The sequence below is a fragment of the Melanerpes formicivorus genome, unplaced genomic scaffold (genome assembly GCF_026170545.1).
Source record: "Melanerpes formicivorus ecotype bairdi unplaced genomic scaffold, bMelFor1.0.p_v2 SCAF_40, whole genome shotgun sequence".
NCBI lineage: Eukaryota > Metazoa > Chordata > Aves > Piciformes > Picidae > Melanerpes > Melanerpes formicivorus.
This window is the reverse complement of record NW_027142392.1, coordinates 2,678,642-2,695,568: the sequence shown is the minus strand read 5'-3', so window position 1 is coordinate 2,695,568 and position 16,927 is coordinate 2,678,642.

Here is a 16,927-nt window from a genome sequence, read left to right as displayed (position 1 = left end):
CTCTTGTTCTAAATATTTTTTTGGGATTTCTTTTGCCCTTTATTTCTTTTCTCCTTATGTCTTCCTGATTCTGTTTTTCTATATTGGGAATGTCTTTTTTTTTCTTCCTGGCATCTGATTTCCTATTCTTTCATCCTATTTATATTCTGATTTTCCTGTTGAGTCTGGGGCAGCAAGGATCTTCAAACTGTGTCTAATTGTAACAGAGCAGGGAGAAAAGAGAAGCGATGAAGGCAAATCTGATGGACTGCAGAGATTTTGGTACCAGGATATTGCAAAGTACAAAGAAACAGTGAAAAATATTGAGGCAGCAGACTGAAAATATGACTGAGGGATGATTTTCAGAAATTCCTTTTGGAGTTAAGTCAGCTAGTACTGAAATTGATTTGCTCCAGTGGAAACTGGAATACACCACTTTCAACCCTATCACAGAAAATTTGTTGGAGATTCAGTAGAAAACAGCAGCTATTGAAATTCTTTCAGCAGTGCTGATAATGGATTTAGTCCCATCTCCATTAGCAATGAAGCCATTTTCAGGTCAAGCTGAGGAAAATGAAGCAGATCCCACAGCTGATGTAACAATGAGCAATTTCAGGTACCTCCATTATGTTGTGGGACTGTCCTCAGCCAAACCCTCAAAACAATTATCAGCCAAGTACCAGACATTTCCATACATGTTAGGACTTACCCTGTGGTAATCTCTTACTGACAATAATGTCCCTTTTACTGTAACCAAATATAACAAAAAAAATATAACATTCCAATACCTGTTTGATAAAGGTTTACACTTATTTCAGTGCTTAGATTTCAACTGTATTTTAAACCAACATTCCCATTTCTATTTGAAATACATAAGTTAAAATATGAAAAATATTTACAAACTCAATGATTTCAAAGGTCTTTTCCAACCTGGTCTATCCAATCCTGTCCTAATCTGCACCTATCCAATCCTGTCCTAATCTGCACCTATCCTATCCAATCCTGTCCTAATCTGCACCTATCCTATCCTGTCCTAATCTGCACCTATCCTATCCTGTCCTAATCTGCACCTATCCTATCCTGCACCTATCCTATCCTATCCTGCACCTATCCTATCCTATCCTGCACCTATCCTATCCTATCCTGCACCTATCCTACCCTACCCCGCACCTATCCTACCTCTACCCTACCCTACCCTACACACCCCAACCCAAACAGCAAAGAAACCCAGTCTTTAAAATAATAAGATTAAAAAATAATTGAAACTAAATGAAGTCTGCAGTCTCAAACAACAAATGATGTTCTGCCACTTCCATGGGTTTTGTTATTCTGCCTGATTGTGGTTATGTGTTTAGTTTTTGGGGAGGGGTTTTGGCAGCCCTTTGCGCTGTTTAGCAGTGATAGCAAAGGGATCAGTCTAAGCCCATGACACTGTTACTATAGTTGCTGCTAATGATTGCATTCAGAAACACCTCGTCTTGTGTCACGTTTGCATGTGTGTAATGACATATCATGAAGTGCCTGTGATATGAGGATATACATCTGTAGCATCTGCTGACAAATGACCTGCACTTCAGATATTCCTTTGTCACAGAAGTATTTCAAAGAGGCTGCTTTGTTGTTATTCTCTGCCTTATATGAGACAGAAGCTCAGGTTTCCCTTGCTCTCTTCTGTCTGTATTGTGATCTGGCATTGACATTCTGTTGTGACTTCAGATGTCTGCTGTATAACACCAGTCAGAATGCAATATGTTAATAAGAACTAAAACACAAGTCTGCAATTCAGGGAACAGTTTCTTCCAAGGAGAGACTTGCTGTTAATCCACAAAGGTAGTGACTTCTGAAGGTAAGTTTATGGCAAAGTCTAAGGAGAAAATGTAGGCAATCTGAGCACGTTACAAATGCAGACAAATTGCTGAATGCATAGTACCTAAATAAAATACAAGGGTGGCATTATTTAAATGCTAGAAAAGACTTTGATCCATTATAAAAGAAAAAATATATAAAGAATCAAACCTTCAGCTACTGTGAAATGTCTTGTCTTTACTGATATTGTTTCAAAGTGTTTCCTTTGTATAACTTAAAGGGAGAAACCAGAGAGACTTTAGTTTAGCTCTTAAGGTTCTGTTTTGCCACTGCCTCTGTGCTGCTGGACCAACACTAGCATTATAAGCATGTGGGGAGTGAATATCATAAGTGATGTGTAGCATAACAAGTCCTGCACCATGGGCAAATGTGGTCAGTCACCACAACAATGCTATGAATGTTGTGACAGTCCTGGTCCTCTTTTCCAGGATGGGATGCAAGGTTTTATTCAGACATACTGCTGCGTCTAGTAAGGGAGCAGGGATGAGTAATTGCATGTGAGGTGCTCAGGCTCCTCTCATCTCAGCTGCTGTTTGAACACTATAGCTCCACAATGTTTTGCCACAGGTTAGAACAGAAGGTGCAAAGATTACTCTGCCAATGAAAAAGATGTTCTTGGATATCTGGCAATTAATCTGGCCCAGGTAACACAAGAGTAATTTAGATAAAGCTCAGTGCAGAATGACAGAAAAAGAGATTCTAAAAGGTTCAAGTCCTTTGTTGTTGTTGTTTTGTTCTGCCTTTTGTTTTCATGGCTTTGTGCAATAAATCATGTACCTGTAGTGTTTATGGGCAACTGTTAATAGACAGGAGTTTCTGGGGAATCTATTTATGTGAACTTAATTTGAACAGGAATTTAAAGCATGAAGCAATGGACAAGCAATGGCTTTTGGATCCAGTGCCATTTTTGATTCCCTAAATATGCCATTGCCGTTGCAGAGATACAGAGGAATTGGCAAGATTAATTCATTCAGAGGTTGAAGAAAAAGTTTCTGATTGAAATGTGAGTCTTTGGATCAGCTGTCTGGATGGCCAGACTGTGAAGTCATACATTTTAATTGCTTTTGCTCCTATGGAGTTTGTAGAAGGCCTAATCCCAATTTCTTTATGCACCAAAATGTCTAATGACTTCTGTACAGGTGGGTGTGCAGAGAATGCACAATCAGAGCTGAAACGATTATACACCCTTGGATCTTGCTGCTGTTTTCTGTGCTATGAACTGACTGCTGATTTAATTTAACCTGGTAAAACCATGTGGCTGAATTGATTATCTCTGCATTTTCCTGGACCTCTACGTTGCATTGTGTTCTCTCTGCTTCTGTTAGCTCAAATATTAGGGATGTGGAGATGCTGGAACATGTCCAGAGAACAGCCACAAGGATGATCAGAGGGCTGGAGCACCTCTCCTATGAGGACAGACTGAAGGAGTTGGGGCTGTTCAGTCTGCAGAAGAGAAGGCTCTGAGGTGACCTAATTGTGGCCTTCGAGTATCTGAAGGGGGTCTACAAGAAGGCTGGGGAGGGACTTCTCAGGATCTCAGGTAGTGATAGGACTAGGGGGAATGGAATGAAGCTGGAGGTGAGGAGATTCAGGCTGGATGTGAGGAGGAGGTTCTTTACCATGAGAGTGGTGAAACCCTGGAATGTGTTGTCCAGGGAGGTGGTCGAGGCCCCATCCCTGGAGGTGTTTAAGAGCAGGCTGGCTGAGGCTCTGTCCAGCCTGATCTAGTGTGGGGTGTCCCTGCCCATGGCAGGGGGGTTGGACCTAGCTGATCCTTGTGGTCCCTTCCAACCCTGAATGATACTATGATGATACTATGATACTACAATAGAGTTTTGTCAAGGTTTCTTTGGGATGCTGTTTCTCAAGGACCAGGTTAATAAGTCATGCTGGGAAAAACTGGGAAAAAGAGGAATAACCATAAAAATCTGCCACAAATTCTAGCCTTTTAACCATTGTCTACATGAATATTGCAAGTTTTCACTGCCCCATCAAAATATTTAAAAAGAAGTCTTTGCTTCATTTAGAATTAGGAGGTTTTGCTTACATGACTTCCTTCATACTGGTGTCATCACCTTGGATTGTTTGGGCTGGGAATTTCTTTGGTCATGTTCAGAGAAATTCTGCACAGCTTGTAGGAATAAATAAAATATTGCATGTAACACGCAGCTGAGAGCTGGAGTTAGTGAGCTGTTAGGATAAGCATTACCACCCTGACCTGCTGGGTCATCATCCAGGTGTGGAGGGTTCTATGCCTATTGCTCCCTGAATTGTCTTTGTTGAGTCACCATCTACAATTCCCTGACTTTTTCTTCAGGAGTTTTCTATTTTCACATCACTTGTTTAACTCTTCAGTACTTAGGGTTGTCATAGTGCTGTAGAGACCTGTGGTTCCACTGCCTCAGCCTAGTGGGGGGGTATCTGTGGCAGCCCTAGCCCCTCATGTCAGGCACCTCCACAGCTCTCCCTGATAATTTAATTATCTTCCCAAAGGTCAGAGCCAAGTCTGCACAGCAGAATCATATCAGAATAGGCCTTGGAGCATGGAGAGCTGAACACCTGGGGAAGGAGGAGATCATTGGGCAAACTTCTGGGTCACTGGCAGGTAATAGTTCTGATCATCTTCCTTGTTACCTGCCTTTGAAACTTCTTTGTCATAATACCTGTTCTTGAAATTAAGGCCAGGTTAGGGGGAAAGGGATGGGAAAAAATGAAGTAGTATGAGCAGGCACATCCCATGGCAATAATTACTGACTTGGTATGCCCATCTAGACTGGAGAGAACGTGATGGTGAGCCACTTTCAGCCTCTGCCTGGAAGCAGGAATCTACAGGGAGGAGACTACTGCATGCAGATCTTAGCCTAACCTGAGAGGAGGATACATCTGGGGCTGGATATTGAGGGGCACACCTGACATCCATGTTCCACAGACCCTGAGCCATCTGTATTAGAACACACTCATTGCTCCAGTGAGCAGGCTTGTAAGCGACCACAGCTGGGTTTTTCTTCTACGAATCAAATATTGTAATAGTGGCTTTGCACATTTATGTACAGCAGCTGTTGGTTTCAATCTTTCTTGCCCTCCATGTTTGTATGACAACATCTTTAGAATTCCTGAGTTATCTTCTACCCTTTTATTTATTTATTTATGATTTCTCTGTCAGGAGCATTCATCTTTTAAGCAAAACTAAGTGGCACTGTGTATTCCTGAGGTTGCCAGGCATTCTCCTTGATGCATGCCTTTTCTCAGTTACTTTTAACGCAGGCAGACTCTTGTTGTTCGTGATGAATTTTCCTGTGCCAATTCCTGCCTCCAGCTGAATCTTTGCGTTGCAATGTTTCAAGCTTTTCTGAGAATGATGCTAGGGGAAAAGTGGTTGTTCTGTCCATATGATTCAGAAGCTTTTCTTTGAAATACTGCAGTGTGTTTTATTTGGATGAACAGAAGGAGATGAGGAAGAAGCAGAGCGACTGTGTCCAGTTCTGGGCCCCTCAATTCAAGAGAGATGTTGAGGTACTGGAATGTGTCCAGAGAAGGGTGCTGAAACTGGTCAGGGGCCTGGAACAAAAGCCCTGTGAGGAGAGGCTGAGGGAGCTGGGGTTGTTTAGCCTGAAGAAGAGGAGGCTCAGGGGAGACCTCATTGCTGTTCACAACTACCTGAAGGGAGGTTGTAGCCAGGTGGGGGTTGGTCTGTTCTCCCAGGCAACCAGCAACAGAATGAGGGGACACAGTCTCAAGTTGTGCCAGGGGAGGTTCAGGCTGGATATTAGGAAGAAGTTCTTCACAAAGACAGTGATTGCCCATTGGAATGGGCTGCCTAGGGAGGTGGTGGAGTCACTGTCCCTGGAGATCTTCAAGAAAAGACTGGATGAGGCACTTAGTGCCATGGTCTGGTTGATTGGATAGGGCTGGGTGATAGGTTGGACTGGATGATCTTGGAGGTCTCTTCCAACCTGGTTGATTCTATGAAATATGTCTTCTGTTTTCCACAAAAATCTTCTGGACCAAAAGTTAAGAACAGAGACATAGAGTTTTGGAAGGTGGAGTCCTGGGAAGGTGTATTGAGCTGCCAAGAAAATGGCCAGGGAGTGTATGTATGGAAGTGGACCAAGAAAAGAGAAGGGGCAAAATGTGACACATCAGAGAGAAACAAACAGATCTAGGATTGCCCAAGTGAATATATGGAGACAGGGAGCTAGGAGAAGCAGGGTGTATAGGCAAGAATCTTGTCTCATGGGGTTTTGATGCATGATGACTCACTACTTTTCCATGGCATTCCAGTGCCATGCACTGTGCAGAAGGCATCTCTGTCTGAAATTCTGCAGGTCTCATTTGCTCTATGCAAATCTCCTTGTTTTCTTGATGAATTTATCTTGCATGAGATGCAAATAGTCACAAATGTCAAATGAGTTGTGCAGCCTTGTAACCCAGTTTTTCTGCTGCACAAAGGAATGTAGCAAACAGTGAAAACAAAGTGCCTCCTAGCCTCACCCAGAGTCTGAGGTAACGTTCTAACTGGTGTGCAAAATGAAGCTGGGGCAGGAAACTGGTCTAAAAGAGCTGTGAGATTCTAATTAGACTTAATTATGAACAAGAACAAAAAAGCAGGAATCTTTAAATTGTTGTTATTCTTTTTATTTCTTCCTTTTCACAATTCCCTTATTGCTCCTCAGCCTTCTCAGGGCTTTTTTTTTAACCTCCTTCCTGTGGTACTCTTTTGCCTCCTGTTTAAACACAGAGACTGATTTAACTAGCTAAGACTTCATCTTTTGTAGCAGCGCTGTGACCCGTGACCAGAAGGGCAGCTAACAGCACTGACTTTAAAAAACCTGACTCTGGCATCTGCCAGGTCTTGAAGAGGCTGATAAGGCTATGTGATGTGTTTGCCTTTCTGTAGCAGTGAGTTTGCAAGTAGGAGTTTGTAGCTGCAACTGATTTTTTTTTCCTCCCTCCCCCCCTTTTTCTCTCTTTGTGTGTTTTTTTGTGCTATTTTTTTCCTTATACTTTTTCCCCCCCTCTTTCCCCAATAAAGAATATTATTTCTGTAAATTGATCAAGCAGGAAATCTTCTTTCTAGAAACTTCTTTGCAATAACAATAAGGTAATGAGAAATACTATTACGAAGAAAGCCCTTGGTAAACAAGGATGCTGAAGCCTCTGATTGCTTGAGCATTATTCAACAACCTAGTGGTATACTGTCATATGATCCTTTCACACCTTTAAATTTGCTAGGCTTATTTAGTCCTTCAAAAATAGAAAGAGAAGGGAGAGCAGTTAGTTAAATCAATTGAATGGTGCTCTGGAAATTTGGGGTTTTATTCCTGGTTTTGCCAATGGACACTTTCAATTAATTGAGAAATTAACCCCCCTTCTTTTAATCTACTTCATAGTCTTTGGTTTCTGGACTTTTGACTCTCTAACCCAAGGGCTGACATGCACAAGTGTCTGATGTCTCCAGGGAAAAAATGAAAGTAACGTGAAATGCAGGCTGAACATCAAAACATCCTACACAATATTAAAATGCTTTGAAAAATCATGACCTAATTCACACTTGGGATTCTGCTCTTCTGTGTTTTCTATCTGTAGGAATGCTGCTAATGTTGTTTCCTCTCTCTCAGATTCACTCAAATTGATAGTGACCACTAACAATGACAGGGATGTTTCAGACCCAGTGGTAATTTCAAGCTGCAGATGAGGCGAATCTGTGAGCTCTGTCTTTCTCAGTGGATATGTCCATATTTCAGTAGCAGTCATCAGCATCACCTTTCTTGATCATCCTGGCAGGCAAGTGACATATATTGGCCTACAGCTGTCTTTTCTTTCTGGATGTGCAGATCCTCAAATATTTTCCAGCAGAAGCATAGATACATTGACTGATTTGAAGCATTCTGGCAGGAGGAACTTTCTTTCGTTTGCTTACCCTTCATGGAGTCATTAAAAATATTTCACCGTCTGGTAGATGTCTCTGGAACACAGGTTAAAAACAACTTTATAGACACTGGAATTTATGACTCAGCTCTTTGCAGACAGGAAGTTTCCATTGCTGTTATTTGCATTGTACAGGTTCTGGAGATAAAAATGAGATGTCTGTGTAGAGCTTTTTTTTCCTCCTGGATATTAAATCCGCTTAAATATCTCCATCTTTAAACTGCATTTTCAGTAAGATGGGTGATTTTTTATCTTCATTTAGTTGTCCCATTAGAAAGAGGAGCATATAGAATGAGTGAGTGGTGGGAATTCCAAATAGGATACAAAAATCAACATGCATAAATATAGCTTGATGTATTTGTATACAGTGAAACAGCATTCATTCACATATGGTCCCCAATGAGCATCCTGATGACTACACAGACCAAAAGAGACTGCTAGGAAGAGATAGTGACACTATACTAGCTGAAATGGTGGTCCCACCTGACTGTCAGCTGCAGCCCACCTGGAAACCACAAATGTGCTTTTAATAACACCAGAAAGGAAACAGAGAGAAATGAAAATGCTACTGGTGCTACTCCTTTGAGAAAGGATTAAAAGGCTGGTTAAACAGCTCTATTTTGCAGTCTCATTTTAAATTACTCATTGTGCTGGACACGGGGAGAGAATGACAAAGCACAGGGGATATGGTTTAATTAGCCTAAAAGTTTATGATTTTTGCACATCTGAGAGCTATCTGGCAGTCACTTGTGCATTATAGGTTATCATGCCCTTTTCCTCTTGGCAACCTATTTAAAGGGAGTTGTCTTCAGCCTTATCCCCTGTTGCACCCACTGGTACTCTCTCATCACAACTGTAAGGAAGTTTGGTAGCCTCATAGTCTACATATTTGACTTCTGTCAATCATCTCCCTTACCACACTCTTTGCTGCAGCCTTCAAAACTGAGGCTTTTTATTCACTGTAAAATGTGATAGTTTCCTTAGTGTTATGCTAACCTCTTACAAAATCTCAGCCTCACAAAGTGCACAAAAAGCAGCCCATGGCACTGTCCCCAGGTGCCAGATTGTAAAAATGGCATGGACAATGTCCTCAGCTGGGGTCACTGACCAGAGTTACTTACCTGTACCTTTATCTGTTACCTTAAGTCACATGTATACACATACCCTAACAATAACCCCCAGCTCTCTGAAAAAGGGGCAGATGATAATGTTAGTCACTGTGCTCAATTCTCATTCCTAATGGTGTGGAGAGTGGACAGGTTCATGTATGTCAAGTGCAAAAACCCATAATGGAACCCTCTTATAGCATTCTACTTACCTTTACTGCTTTGTGTTTGATATCTCAAGGCAAAAGACCGCTCTGCTCCTGTGCTTTAAGTCTCCAAACCTCCACATATCCAATCCTTACCCAGATGGTTGCCTTTTTTCTGCTGTAAACAGCTCACAAATGCCACCTGGACTGTGGTTAAGTGCAGTGAAAACACATTGTTATTCTGGCTTATCTAAACTTCCCAGGACAACTTGTGTTCTGTAACAAATAATAGGAAAATTCCTTTGACTTCACTAATTAACTGGCAATGTAAAATGGTTCTGCTTTCCATTTCCATTTTAACTGTGTTTATGCTTGCTTCTGATTGAGCTTTTGCTTCACCTGAGATTTGCTTCCTGAGCAAGTAATTTGAAGGATCCTCTTAGCCTAACATCCTTTTCCAAACTTTCTCCTGAAGTTGTGCCATAGAATTGTGAAGATTTTCTATAGCTCACAACAAAGATCCTCTGAATAGTCAGTGCTGACCTGAAGGGGGAATAAGAGAATTCATGGTCACTGGGGAGATGGAAATCACTCAAAGTGCAGGCAACCTAAAAGTGTCAGGCAGCCCAGAAATCTTGAGTTTTGTTCTTTGATAACAAGTCTCAGATTTCTCTCTGATTCATTGACCTGAAACTCACAGACAAACCTGTTAAATATGAGGGAATGGAAACATTCAGCTTGCCTCTGCCAACTATCAGGGTGCTAACCCATAAGTTGTTTGGATTTCCTCATTACTATTCACATGTTGCCAGACATTTCCTATGTGTATGTTATGATCATGGAATGGAACACTTGAAGTACTTGATACTTTATGTTTGAACTCCATGTTTTTGCCTGACTATGATAGATTTACTGTGAATATTAATAATGTTGTTTTTATTCAGTGTGTTAACAAGAAAAACAAAAAGGTGAGCTGATAAATGGCTTCTCTGATCATGCTCTATGCACTAATTTTCACTAGGTAGAATAGAAAAGAATAGATCAGCTGGATGGGCTTTACAACAATCATCTAGCTCAACTGCCTGAGCAGTTCAGGGCTGACCAAGTTAAAGGATGTAATTAGGGACATTTTCTAAACACCTCTTAAACAGCATCAAGCTTGGGGCATTAACCACCTCTCTAGGAAGCCTATTCCAGTGTTTGTCCTCTTAGTAAGGAAATGCTTCCAGTGTAAACTTCCCATGACACAGCTTGGAACTGTTCCCATGCATCCCATCAATGGATACCAGAGACAAGAGCTCAGCATCTCCATCTTTCCTTAGCCTTCTCAGGAAGGGCAATAAGGTTTCCACTAAACATTTTTCTGCAAATTAGACAAGCACAGAGCCCTCTCTTGCTCCTCATAGGGTGTTCCTTACAGCTTTATCATCAGCACTGTTGTGCTCCTCTGGCTGCATTCAAGAACCTTCCCATCCTTCTTAAATTATGTGGCCCAGAACTGCACACAGCACTTGTGGTAAGGCAACACCAACTCTGAATACAGTGGGATAATCACCTCTTTTGACTGGCTGGTTACACTGTGTTTGATGCACCCCAGGATGTGTTTGGCTGACAGAGCGAAATACTGAATCATATTGAGACTTATCTCCACACATACCCCCAGATGGCTTTTTGTAAGGCTGCTCTCCAGCACAGTCACCATTTTGACTTGTTACATTTCATTTAATAAAATCATTACTCAATGCTCCAATCTGTCTAGATCACTCTGCAAGACCTCCTGCCCCTCAAGAAAGTCAACAGAACCTCCCAGTTTGGTGTCATTGGGTAAGCAAAAAAATCTGAGGGCAAAGGAGTATCTGGTAGGTAAAGTTTAAAGAGAAAAATCCTAGTAGTCTGTGTGATAGGACAGAGAAAATTAGGTGTAGGTGGCCTTTGGTATTTTTTTCCAAAACCAGGAGAATATTAGCAATAAAACGTGTTTGAAGTTACTAAGATAATTGCAGCAACAGCTGAACATTGAAGATTCCTTTGAACATCATAATTCTAACTACATCAAAAAGCCACACATATCAAAACATTACAACTCGGTAGACTCTCTCAAAGGACTCTCAAATGTCAAAAAGCCAAGAAAGCATTGTCACTGTATGATGCTTCACATGAATTAATTTATACCAAATGAGTACTTTAACAAGATGTTAAGAGAATTTGGGTGACTTTAGACATTTTCTTTCCGTGGAACAAACAGAATCAGCTGCCAGTGATGCTCAGCTGAATGTTGCGCCACTTCTGGACAGTGGAGTCCCCCGAGGGATTGCCTGGATCTGTCCTCAAACACGTGTAATTCCATGAAATCCGAATTAGTGACTGACTACCTAGCTCTGAAATACTGAATGCATTTGAGATGAGGAAACTGCGAAGCTGCTGAATACAAAGTGGGAGCAATGTTTTACCAACCGGCGAGCCTTAAGCATTTGCCTGTAGGCATTTCAGCAGAGCAAAACAGTTTCTGCCACCTTTTTGAATAGCAGGTTTGACTTACAGCTCACATGGACAACAAATCTATCAACTCTGATTTCACAATTTATTTGTTCTGAGTTTCAAAAGGCTGTGTAATGTTGTTGAAAAACCCCCAAATATTATCTGACTGCATAATACAGATGAGGATATCTGACGTCCATGGAAGTCTTTTTGTCTGCTGTAAGTCCTGTTTATGAAATTCTCAGTGTATAACAAGAAGAAACACACCAGATGCTTGAATATATCAGGCAGAATTATTTTGGTAGAGAAAGACTGACAAACAGACACACCCAAGAAGCTCTCTTACTGCAGGCATTTGAAGGAAAGAAAGGACAAAATGAAAAGGAAGATTTGGCACTTAGTATTCATGAGTACACTTGTGCAAGTAAGAGATCTTTTGGTTCAGTGGCCTTTCAGAAATGTATATAGATAAAATTTCTTGGGGGTCTGCTGAACATGTTCAGTCTTTATTTTCTGTGCAAAATGAACATATATTTCTGTTTGCCAAAACTGAAATGAGCTGTTTTGTTGGTTTGGTTTTTTTTTTTCCCTACTTGTAATCCCTCTATTTTCTGCCTGAGTCTATTAATCAACTAATAGTGACAACAGCTTTGCTGCTCTAAAATTATATTCTCAGTGTTGATTTTTTTTTTTGTTATTATTATTCAGAGTGTGCTTTGAACAACTTTGCTTATGAATATTTTGTGCATAGGCAAAGAATGAATATTTAAAATGCTGCTTTTACGAGGACATATCTGTGAGAGGGATTTTTGCATAAATAGCATTTAGAAAGAACATATCTCCACAACCACTAAATATGTGTGAAGTAAAAGAAAAGATTCAGTATTGTGGTAGATTTACAGATGTGCTAGAGTTCTTATTCTTCCCTGATTTGCCTAAATAGTTGTCTTTATTTTGGGCTTTACTAGTACCAATCTACTCGCTTCATTTTCTGGCTGTACCAGGGGAGGTTTAGGTTGGATGTTAGGAAGAAGTTCTACACAGAGAGAGTGATTGCCCATTGGAATGGGCTGCCTGGGGAGGTGGTGGAGTCACCATCACTGGAGGTGTTGAGGAGGAGACTTGATGGGGTGCTTGGTGCCATGGTTTAGTTGTTTAGGTGGGTTGGATTGGTTGATGGGCTGGATACGATGATCTTGAAGGTCTATCCTATCCTATCCTATCCTATCCTATCCTATCCTATCCTATCCTATCCTATCCTATCCTATCCTATCCTATCCTATCCTATCCTATCCTATCCTATCCTATCCTATCCTATCCTATCCTATCCTATCCTATCCTATCCTATCCTATCCTCCCTTACCCTTTGCACTCATGGTAGAAGAATTAAAATATTCAGCAAAAGAAGAAGAATAGACAAACTCTCAATGGTAAACCATCTAACATTGCAATGAGATATTTACCTGGCACCCAAACTTATGTATAGCTGTGAGGGAGAAGGTAGAATCTTTAAATCCCTAAAAAAACACTGGGTGAAGGTAGATGGATTAGGGGAGGTGACTCAGAGATTGTGTGTGAGCTTTTAGAGGTTATTCTTTACTCATTGAGCCTTTGAAAAAGAGGTGGTGGATATATTTTTCCTGAGATGAATGATACATTATCAGTTCTTCCACTAGTACACACTGTCAGTTCCTTTGTTAGTATTAATTTGCTGCTACACTTTTAACTGTACTAATATTTACTTAGGACTTTTATCTTCCCAGTTCTCTTTACTGAATTCTCTGCTCAGTATCATCATCAGCGATATCAGTGTGTCCCAAAGAGTAGGTGTGCTCCTGGCTTTCAACATTATTCATTGTTTTATTTTGTATGTGACTGTGTTTGCTCTTTATTTATTGGCAGGCTGAATCCTGTGCATATCCCCTTTCTGATTAGCACAGAACAAATGGGAAGGGTAAGTGACAGCACTTGACTTTGCCTGTTGAAGCAGTGACACAGGATAGGACATGGGAATGGATAGACAGCTGTTTGAAATTAGGCACTGTATGTGGGAGAATGAAGGTGTGTCAACTAGGGAATAAAGCTGGGTCAGGTGTCAGACCTCTGCTACCTTTAGTGACACCAAATTGCTTGTGAGAGGACGCTGGAAGAATATTAAGTGGAACAAAGGAAAGCTTTTGGGGAACTGCTTCGAAAAAGGCGTGCTCTGGCAAATGAAAGCATGGCTCCATTGCATCACACTGCTACATCCAGCAGGCTCAGAGCAAGACAATTACAGCAGGAGTGGTATTGTACCAGAGACAGAAGATAAATGATGTATTGATTTCAAAACCAGCAGAATGCCAGAAAAGAGACATACAATATTTCCATGCAGCCAGATCCTCACTTGCTGTAGTTTGGTATTGCTCCATTGAAGTCAAGCTGATTTATGCCAGTTGTGGCTCTAGCCAGGTGTATTTATAGCAGGGAGGGATAAATGAAAGCCATGCTCCAAATGTTTGGTAGGAGCTGATTTCCCAAAACAGAATGATGAATACAGTCATTATGGTATATCTGTTCTTTCAGCTTACTGCAATGCTCATCTTAAGATAACTTCTGATCTGTCTTGAAATATTTTTTTCCACCATTTCTTCCTGGAGTTCTGTGTCAGCCTGATGTTCTCCAGCTGAAGAACTGATCTTCCTTCAGAAGTGTAAAGACAATTGCTAACCTGTCCACTGCAAGGTCTGCTGCATCATGCCATTCTTTTCCTTTAGCCCACAAAATGTTCATTGAAATGGGCTTTTCATTCTCAGGTTCTTTAATGTGCCACCAAAAGGAGACTGGCCAGTGCTGAAGCATCAGCTATGTATCTTACACAGATCAATGACTGCCAGCATTATAGAATGGAGCTCTTTTGTCTTGCATGGTTGGAAAGAGGTGACTCCTGGAGACAAAATAATTTCATTTAGCTGCTTTCAAGAAGGCTCTGCTGCAAATACAAGCAGTGTATCTCACAAAGGATTGTTTCACCACCAGGACAGAGCACTGTAGGATACTTCCCAGAAAGCTGAAGGCTTGTGTCTACAAAGAAGTCCACGTTGTGTGCATGAGTGGTTTGGAGGTAGTAAGGGGCACCTACTACATCCTACCGTGGTGGAACAGCCAGATAAAAGCTACGTGGCAAATCAGTCGCTTTGCTCAGACTTCTAATTACTCCATTGCCATTCTTTACATTTTGAAAACCAGCAAGGGTGCTGCTGCTGTTCTTATTGTTCTGCAGTTTGGGTAATTTTTGTGTGTGCTTTCCACGTGTTTTTGTGCAGTCTTTCATGTTTGCAGTATATGGCTTAGCAGAGACAACCTAAATGGTCAGTTTTGGTCACCTTTGGCATTGATTGGCCTAAACAAGAAGAGAGACAACATTCTCATTAATTATCTTTTCTTTATTTTTAAGGGGAGAACAGATTCAAAGCTCTTTCAGAGTAAACTAACACATAAAGAGGAGACAATACAAATAGAATGGACTGTAACAATCCAAAGGAATGCACCTCTAAAATATTTCTGTTACATTTTCCCCAAGATCATTTGGGACAATCACTCTGAGGTCTGGTGAGTGTTTTTGTTTGTGGTTTTTTTTTTTCAGGCTCATTACTGACCTTGACACAATGTAAACTTGTGTGCAATTTCATACTGACTACACTTCATTTTCTCTTGGTTTACATCATTGTAAGTGAGATGAAAACTAAACATCAGGTTATTGAGGCTTAAAGTGCATTTGTAGCACAGTTCAAAATCTTTAGGCGTGCTGCAGAGAATGTGTTTTTGAATAGTCAAAGAGCCGTGCTGTAGTCATATGTGTGTAATAATCCAAGGTAAGTGGTGAATGAGATTAAATCCCACACCAAGTAGACAAGGTTGCTTTGAAGTGGTTTACTGAAAATCCAAGATTTTTTATTTGCTATAACAATCTGGGTCTCTCTATATATCTCTTTGAATAACACAAAGAGAGATCTTGACAGGCTGGACAGATGGACAGAGTCCAAGGGCATGAGATTTAACACATCTAAGTGCTGGGTTCTACACATTAGACGTTGAGTTGCTGGAAGGTGTCCAGAGAAGGGCAACATGGTTGGTGAGAGGTTTGCAGCACAAGCCCTATGAGGAGAGGCTGAGGGAGCTGGGCTTGCTTAGCCTGGAGAAGAGGAGGCTCAGGGCAGACCTTATTGCTGTTTACAGCTACCTGAAGGGAGGTTGTAGCCAGATGGGGGTTGGTCTCTTCTCCCAGACAACCAGCACCAGAACAAGAGGACACAGTCTCAAGCTGTGCCATGGGAGGTTTAGGCTGGATGTCAGGAAGAAGTTCTTCATAGAAAGAGTGATTGTCTGTTGGAATGTGCTGCCCAGGATGGTGGTGGAGTCACCATCACTGGAGGTGTTTAGGAAGAGACTGGATGGAATGCTTGGTGCCATGGTTTAGCTGATTAGATGGTGTTGGTTTATAGGTTGGACTCTATGATCTCAAAGGTCTCTTCCAACCTGGATAATTCTATTCTATTCTAATGCTTCTTGAATATTATGTTAATATATTTCAGTCAATCGATTGGAATGAAAGTCTTCAGACAAGAGCAATGAAGGGAAACAAAACTTTGACTCTTTTTTTGATCCAATTTATCATGAGCCATTTTGTCTCTGTATTGGAAAAAAACCCCACACAACCTCCCCTGTTAGTTGACTTCGATGCACAATATGTAGTCCCAAAAGAGGAATCTACCTAACTCAAACATTAAGGATTCTATTGCTGTATGAAACAGAATCATAAATCTGAAAGCCTGTATTGATTGGTTAGCAAGTATCTCCCCATAAAAAAGTCTTTTTGGTTTGTTTGTAAAGAAGAAAGGACAAAAAAGCTCAGTCTGATATTTTAAGGGACAAAAAGTCTCTCAACTCTGTAATGGAATATTTTATGATGTACAAGCAATTACTTGCTGTGAAAAGAGGATGGGGAGGAAATTATTAGACAAAATGGTTTTACTTCTTAAATTTTCCTCTTATTTATTATTTTTTTCTTTCCTTAACCTGACAACTGGTATGGGGGATTCCTATGTTTTCTAAGAGTGAAAAAAAATTAACATTTTTGCTTGTTGTCAGGGGCTGAGTTGAATCTGCTGCTGTAATTCACACCGTGCTGCAGTCATGCCAGCTTCAAAAATCAAAGTACCGGCTCAAGCAAAGTGTTTTGGGGCTTGAAGCTCAGACTGCAACATGTGAGGCTTCCTGTTCCACTTGCTGCTTTTGAATTCCGGGGTTTTGGGTGTTGGTTCCTCCACTGTGATGGCAGTGGGACGAGGAGGGGCAGAGGAGTACTTTTCTGGTTTGGGAATGTAGCTCGCTTCCTTCTGCTTGCTGCTGCTTTGCACCATGCTTTTTCTGCAACTAGGCTAA